The sequence below is a fragment of the Rhineura floridana genome, chromosome 6, assembly GCF_030035675.1.
Source record: "Rhineura floridana isolate rRhiFlo1 chromosome 6, rRhiFlo1.hap2, whole genome shotgun sequence".
NCBI lineage: Eukaryota > Metazoa > Chordata > Lepidosauria > Squamata > Rhineuridae > Rhineura > Rhineura floridana.
The window spans coordinates 28,434,180-28,442,771 of NC_084485.1; positions in this window are offsets into that span (position 1 = coordinate 28,434,180).

The window sequence follows — 8,592 nt, forward strand, 5'->3', positions numbered from 1 at the left end:
TGACCTGGTGCTGAATGGGGTCAGACTGCCCCTGAAGGTTCGCAGCCTCGGGGTCATTCTTGACTCCCAGCTGTCCATGGAGGCTCAGGTCTTGGCAGTGAGCCGGGCAGCTTGGTATCAATTACATCTGATACAGAGGCTGCGACCCTACCTTCCTGTTCATCTGCTCCCACGGGTGGTACATGCCCTGGTTTCCTCTCACTTAGACTACTGTAATGCGCTCTACATTGGGTTACCCTTGAAAACGGTCCAGAAACTGCAGCTGGTACAGAATGTGGCGGCACGGTTGATTAAGAACAGCCGCCGCCGTGATCATATCACTCCAGTGCTAGAAGACCTGCACTGGCTACCAGTTGTTTACCGGGCCCAATTCAAGGTGTTGGTGTTAACCTTTAAAGCCCTATACGGTTTCGGTCGAGTTTATCTAAAGGAGCACCTCCAGCATCACCAAATATCCCGCCTGACGAGATCAGCCTCACAAGACCTTATCTCGGTCCCACCAGTTAAAACAGCTAGGCTGGTGCGGACCAGAGAGAGGGCATTTTCGATTGTGGCCCCCACCCTCTGGAATTCTCTGCCATATGACCTTCGCCATGCCCCCTCCCTGGTAGGTTTCCGCCGAGGATTGAAAACTTGGTTGTTTAGGCGGGCCTACGGGACTCCTGGGTAATTCGGTTTTATTCTGTAAAGATGTGGGGGGGTTTAGCAATTGTTTTGTATGTTGTATTTTAACTTTTATGTACGCCGCCTAGAGTGGCCGTTAATTCGGCCAGATAGGCGGCTTAGAAATAAAATTTTATTATTATTATTATTATTATTATTATTATTATTATTATTATTATTATTATTATATAGTCATAGGGCAGCATTTAGCACACCTGTCCTGTCAGCACAAGACTTTTGGCTGTGCAACAAACATGCTCTTCTCTCTCTTCTCTCTATATGCCTTTCCCAGTCTATTGTGGGTCTTCCACCAACCCTCTGGATTAGATTTGGGGATAATATGGGGCACATCCCCCTTTAGGATGCACACCTTAACATGGTGAGGGGGTTTGAGAGTGCTGAAGAAGCTAAGAGCAATGCCGTCAGGAGTCTAGACCAAGAGGCTAGACTCCTAGCAGGGGCACCCATGGCAGAATGGTCAAAGCTGAGACACCAGACTAAGATGCATTCAAACTCAGAGGAAAGCAATGGTAAACCACCTCTGAATACCTCTTACCATGAAAACCCTATGAACAGAGTATCCAAAATGCAATACGAGATAGTGCTGGAAGATGAGACCTCCAGGTCAGAAGGCTCTCAACGAGCTACTGGGGAAGAACAAAGGACAAGTACGAGTAGCGCTGTGACTAATGACGCAGCTGAGTCAAAGCAGAAAGGAAGCCCAGAGGCTGATGTGCACAGATGCGAAAGGAGAGTCTGGAGTTGTATGAAGAAGCATGAACCAGGGAAAGTAAGAAATTGTCAAGCAAGAAATGGAGCATATCAACATTACAATACTTGGCGTGAGTGAATTAAAATGGACTCGAATGGGACATTTTCAATCAGGCAACTACAAAATATTTTATGCAGGAAATGAGAAATCAAGAAGAAACGGGGTTGCTTTAATAGCGAGAAGTGATGTAGCAAAAGCAATTAGGAGCTACAACGCAAGGTCTGAGTGAGTGATATCAATGAGATTAACCGGGAAACCTATTCACATAACCATCATCCAAGTCTATGCTCCAACATCAAAGGCAGAACAAGAAGAATTGGAGAGATTTTACGCAGAAGTACAGCAGGAAATTGATCACACACCAAAACAAGATATGATGATAATCATGGGGGACTGGAATGCAAAAGTAGGGAACAGAGAAGAACTAGGAATTGTGGGGAAATGGGGCCTAGGAGACAGAAATGAAGCAGGAGAAAGACTTATTGAATTCTGTGAAGCCAATGATTTGTTTCTTGCCAACACATTTTTTGAGCAACCAAAAGAGCAACCAAAAAGACGACTGTACACATGGACATCACCAGATGGTCAATATAGGAATCAAATTGATTATATAATTGGAAACAGAAGATTGGAAGAAACAAATCACCAAGAACAGATGGCATACCAATAGAGTTGCTACAAGCTGCTGAGACAGAACCTGTCCAAATTTTAACAAAAATTTGTCAAGAAATACGGAAAACTAAACAATGGCCCACAGACTGGAACCGTTCAATATATATCCCACTTCGAAAGAAAGGGAATCCCAGAGAATGCAGTAATTACCGAACTATTGCCTTAATATCCCATGCAAGTAAAGTAATGCTCAAGATTCTACAACAAAGGCTCTTACCATATATGGAGCGAGAAATGCCAAACGTCCAAGCTGGATTTAGAAAGGGAAGAGGCACCAGATATCATATTGCAAACATACGGATAATGGAACAGAGCAAGGAATTTCAGAAGAAAATCACCCTGTGCTTTACAGACTACAGCAAAGCCTTTGACTGTGTAGATCATGAAGAACTATGGAATGCTTTAAAAGAAATGGGGGTGCCACAGCATCTGATTGTCCTGATGCGCAACCTATACTCTGGACAAGAGGCTACTGTAAGGACAGAATATGGAGAAACCGATTGGTTCCGCATCGGAAAGGGTGTGAGACAGGGTTGCATTTTATCACCCTATTTGTTTAATCTGTACGCAGAACATATACGGAAAGCGGGATTGGACCAAGATGAAGGAGGTGTGAAAATTGGAGGGGGAAACATCAATAATTTAAGATATGCAGACGATACCATACTCTTAGCAGAAACCAGTAATGATTTGAAACGAATGCTGATGAAAGTTAAAGAGGAAAGCACAAAAACAGGCCTACAGCTGAACGTCAAAAAGACTAAAGTAATGACAACAGAAGATTTATGTAACTTTACAGTTGACAATGAGGACATTGAACTTGTCAAGGATTATCAATACCTCAGCACAGTCATTAACCAAAATGGAGGCAATAGTCAAGAAATCAGAAGAAGGCTAGGACTGGGGAGGGCAGCTATGATAGAACTAGAAAAGGTCCTCAAAAGTCAGGATCATTCAGACCATGGTATTCCCAATCTCTATGTATGGATGTGAAAGTTGGACAGCAAAAAAGGCAGATAAGAGAAAAATCAACTCATTTGAAATGTGGTGCTGGAGGAGAGCTTTGCGCATACCATGGACTGAGAAAAAGGCAAATGATTGGGTGTTAGAACAAATTAAACCAGAACTGTCACTAGAAGCTAAAATGATGAAACTGAGGTTATCCTACTTTGGACACATCATGAGAAGACATGATTCACTAGAAAAGACAATAATGCTGGGAAAAACAGAAGGGAGTAGAAAAAGAGGAAGGCCAAACAAGAGATGGATTGATTCCATAAAGGAAGCCACAAACCTGAACTTACAAGATCTGAACAGGGTGGTTCATGACAGATGCTGTTGGAGGTCACTGATTCATAAAGTGAAGGTGACCCCGCACTTATAGTGCCAGTCGTTTCCAACTCTTAGGGTGACGTCTTGCGACGTTTACTAGGCAGACCGTATATATGGGGTGGGTTTGCCAGTTCCTTCCCCGGCCTTTCTTTACCCCCCAGCGTATGCTGGGTATGCATTTTACCGACCACGGATGGATGGAAGGCTGAGTGGACTAGCTACCACTCACTAGAAAAGACAATAATGCTGGGAAAAACAGCAGGGAGTAGAAAAAGAGGAAGGCCAAACAAGAGAGGGATTGATTCCATAAAGGAAGCCACAGACTGGAACTTACAAGATCTGAACAGGGTGGTTTATGCTGTTGGAGGTCGCTGATTCATAGGGTCGCCATAAGTCGAAATCGACTTGAAGGCACATAACAACAACAACAACATGGGGCACACACAGAAAGAAGGGGGAGTGAAATCCTTGCACTAACATTATGAGTGCATTGGATGCTGCCCATTATTTCTATATTTGCATGGACGGGTATAAATTAGAACATTCAATTTTTATGCAAATCTATGTCCTAACCTCTGTCTTTCAAAATTATGCATTTCCTCTTTTTTGGTCATGCATACACATCCACCCTAATAGATTCCCCCTTCCTTTGCAAGGCCTTTACCAAAATGCACGGACACAATGGGTGCTATTCAGTGCTAGTCCTACTCAGAGTAGACCCATTGAAGTGAATAGGCATGACTAACCTAGGTTGATCAACTTCCATGGGTCTACCCTGAATAGGACATATGCTGCAATCCAGTACATGTCTACTCTGAAGTCAGCTCCATTAGATTCAGTGGGATTTACTCCCAGGAAAGTGTGTATTGGATTGCAGCCTTAGTTGAATACAACCCATTCTCACCATGCCCACAGCTCAGTAGGAGCTCAACTGAAAATAAGCGTAGTAGGCAGAGATGTATAGAGTATCTTTATCTCAGTCACAGAGAAACTGCAACCTTCCCAATTCATCTAGGATTAGGACAGGAGTGGCCAACAGGAGTGGCCAACATGGTGCCCAACCAGATACCCTCCCATCAGCTCCAGCGAGCATGGCCGATGGTCAGGGATGTTTGACACTGTAGCCCAACAACATCTGAAGGGCACTACATTGAAATAAGAGCTGCTGGGTTTGAGAGCATGCCATCTAGTAGGCTTGAGCTCCACCACATCTATTTTTTGAAATTTAAACCCTGGCTTTTACACATAGATTGCCCATTTATGTGAAAGTGGGACAGAGATGGGAAGTCAAGCATCTTCTCTTTTGACAGCTATTTCCATTTTAGAGAAGCATTCCTTACTGCAGGGCAAGCTTACAGTCCTCAGTTTATACTTTACCCAAGCATGATTATAAGATTCCTTTGTATCAAGCAGAAGCAGATGATGGGCACAGTATCCATGCTTCTGCAGAGCATTTTTGTTTTTAAAAAATGATCCACTTCCATCTTGCTATCCAGGACAGCAGAATAGCCTCTTCTTTCACAAGAAAAAAATGTCTGAATTCATAAATATATCCAGGAAAGCTGGGGTTTTCTGGTGAAGAATCCAAGGGGTTCCAACTGTGAATTTCATTGACATTTTAAAGCCACACTTTAAAGCTAGTGTGTTAAAGGGGTAATAAGACTGTTAGACTAGGACCTAGAGGACCAAGGTTCAAAGCCCCACTCATCCACACAGCCGATTTGGTGATTTCATCCAGTCACCATCTCTCAGCTTAACCTATAATAATAATAATAATAATAAAATTTTATTTTTAGGCCGCCTATCTGGCTGAATGAACAGCCACTCTAGGCGGCGTACATAATTAAATTTAAAATACACTTATAAAATACATAAAAATACAATTATAGCATATTCAGTTACCCCCATCTGTACACTATAAAACTAAAATTAACTAGGGATTCTATATGCCCGCTGAAATAGCCATGTTTTTAGTCCTTGGTGGAAACCCACCAAGGAAGGGACATGGCGTAGATCGTATGGCAGAGAGTTCCAGAGGGTGGGGACCACAACCGAGAATGCCCTCTCTCTGGTCCGCACCAGTCTAGCTGTTTTAACTGGTGGGACCGAGAGAAGGTCTTGAGAGGCTGATCTTGTCAGGCAGCATACTTGGTGATGCTGGAGGCGCTCCTTTAGATACACTGGACCGAAACCGTGTAGGGCTTTAAAGGTTAATACCAACACCTTGAATTGGGCTCAGTAAACAACTGGTAACCTACTTCAAAGGGCTTTTGTAAAATCTGGGATGGGTAGAAAGAGGGGACCATATACACTGCTTTTTGCTTCTTGGAGAAAAGGAGAGGTATAAATTTAATCAATAAGTTATTCCACTTTCTCTTCTTCCTGTTTTACCCAATTGTACACTGCTAGTTTATGATTTAAAAACAGCAGTGGTATCAATATCAGCACCAGGAATGCTTTTGTATAGAAAAAAATGTATTATTTATCAGTGGAAGAAGACCGAGCAATTTCTGCTATGCAAAAACTTCCATGGTATCAGTTTGACAGCTTCCTCCTCCCCTCACTCATTCACACATATACATCTCCAACTCTCATTGTATTCTTGCATGCTTTCCTCTTCCAAGGCTCCAGGAATTTGAATTGTGAGTAAGAGCAGATATGTGAACACAGTATGGATTCCAGAACAGCAACTATCTGATTAGCTCAGAAAGAAAACCTGAAGATCTACATTGTGCAGTGTAGGTGAAAGGCCAACCTGCTCTCATGAAAAATAAGCAATGGGTACAAGGTACACACCCTTTGTTACACAAGTTGTGTATGCAACTATTTGTCATGCAGAACTGGCTCCAGGCTTTAGTCACCAAAGAAGCAGAAAGCAGTTTCTATATGGTTATAGGCATGCATGGTAACATTAACAGTATAATACTAGCAATATTTCAAGTTGTTATGTTATATAACTGATTATTTCTGACACCCAGAATAGCAGTCAATCATAGCCGCTGTAGTCTGCACTGCAGCTCTGATTTATAGCATGATCATAGGACAGAAAGCCTGCTGTTTCATTCCTTCTGAGATCTAGAAGAGCCCTGGCCATCTTGCAATCCATAGGGGCAAACTATGAGAAATTAAACAATGGGACATTCTGAGGAGAGGCTACATCTGATGAAGCGGACTCTAATCTATGAAAGTTTATGCCATAATTAAACAAAAGGGGCCCATATCTGCTGATAAGGCTAATGTAAGCAGGGAGGCTTTAAGAGGAAAGATCCAAAGCTCAGTAACACAACCGCTGCTTTGCATGCACAAGGTCCCAGGTTCAGTGCTTACCGTCTCCATCTAGGGTTGGGAAAACTCCATCTGAAAGCCTGGGAAGTTGCTGGTGGTCAGTGTAGACCAGCCTTTCCCAACTAGTGGGCCACCAGGTGTTGTTGGACTCCAACTTCCATCATCCCCAGTCAGTTTAGCCAATGGTCAAGGATGATGGTAGTCCAACATCTGTGGACCCAAGATCAAAGAATGCTGGTGTAGACAGTACTGAGTTAGATGGCTCAATGGTCTGACCTGGTAAAAGGCCGCTCCCTGTGTTCCTATCCATACACACTTCACACACATGGACTCCTTTCTTCCGAGGACTATTCAGAAAGATAGGGACTGAGTGACATCTTGATCCAGAAAACCAGCCTTGAACCCACTGCACTGTGGCAGCAACTGGGAATTGACAGGCCCTCTGTGCACCTGTTGTAATGAAGGGCGCTTTGCAGCTTATTTAATATTATTGACACGGTTTAAGAGTTTTTCCTAAGACAGGTTTGCTATTTAATTTGATCACTGTGTTGGCAGATTCTTGCTGCATGGAAGTCATGCCAAGACAAAGAGTTATGTACAATTGCTGGACACCAAAGAGAAACTATTTAATGGAATTTAAGTATCTTAAGTGACCGAGAGATAATGTGGCAAAGGACTGAAATATTCATTTTAAGTAAAACTCATGGACTGAAATCCACTTCATCAGATAGATGAAGCTTTACAGACTCAGAGAAGCTTAAGATAGAGACTGCTTACAATAGCAATTTTGGTGATAAGACAGTCATCCATTTTTGCTGTATCTTGTTATAGTAGGACAGAACAGTGACAAAAGAGTCAGTAGCTCCTTTTCCCACAATTGTCCTGTCCCACTATATAAAAAAAAACTAAATTGACTTCTCACTGATTGTTATGATCACTTTGATGGTCTTAAACTCTACTAAAATTGTCCCAGAGTGTACCCCTTGCTCTTAATACCAATGTCTGTGCAAAGTCTATTGAAACTCAAGGTCTTGTATTGTGTAAAATGAAGTTGGGATGGGTATGTACTTTTGCCATCTGGAAAGGGATGGAAAGCAATAAATTAGCAGCATAGAATCATAGAATAGTAGAGTTGAAAGGGGCCTCTAAGGCCATCAAGTACAACCCCCTGCTCAATGCAGGAATCCAAATCAAAGCATTCATGACAGATGGCTGTCCAGCTGCCTCTTGAAGGCCTCCAGTGTCAGAGAGCCCACTACCTCTCTAGGAAATTGGTTCCATTGTCGTATGGCTGTAACAGTTAGGACGTTTTTCCTGATGTCCAGTCGAAATCTGGCTTCCTGCAACTTGAGCCAATTATTCCGTGTCCTGCACTCTGGAATGATCGAGAAGAGATCCCGTCCCTCCTCTATGTGACAACCTTTCATGTACTTGAAGAGTGATATCATATCTCCCCTCAGTCTTCTCTTCTCCAGGCTAAACATGCCCAGCTCTTTCAGTCTCTCCTCATAGGGCTTTGTTTCCAGTCCCCTGATCATTTTTGTTGCCCTCCTCTGAACCTGCTCCAGTTTGTCTGCATCATTCTTGAAGTGCGGAGATCAGAACTGGACACAGTATTCAAGATGAGGTCTAACCAGTGCTGAATAGAGGGGAACTAGTACTGCACGCGATTTGGAAACTATACTTCTGTAAATGCAGCCTAATATAGCATTTGCCTTTTTTGGAGCCACATCACACTGTTGGCTCATATTCAGCTGGTGATCAAAGATAATTCCAAGATCTTTCTCACATGTCATACTGCTGAGCCAAGTATCCCCCATCTTATAACTGTGCATTTGGTTTCTTTTTCCTAAGTGTAGAAGTTTGCA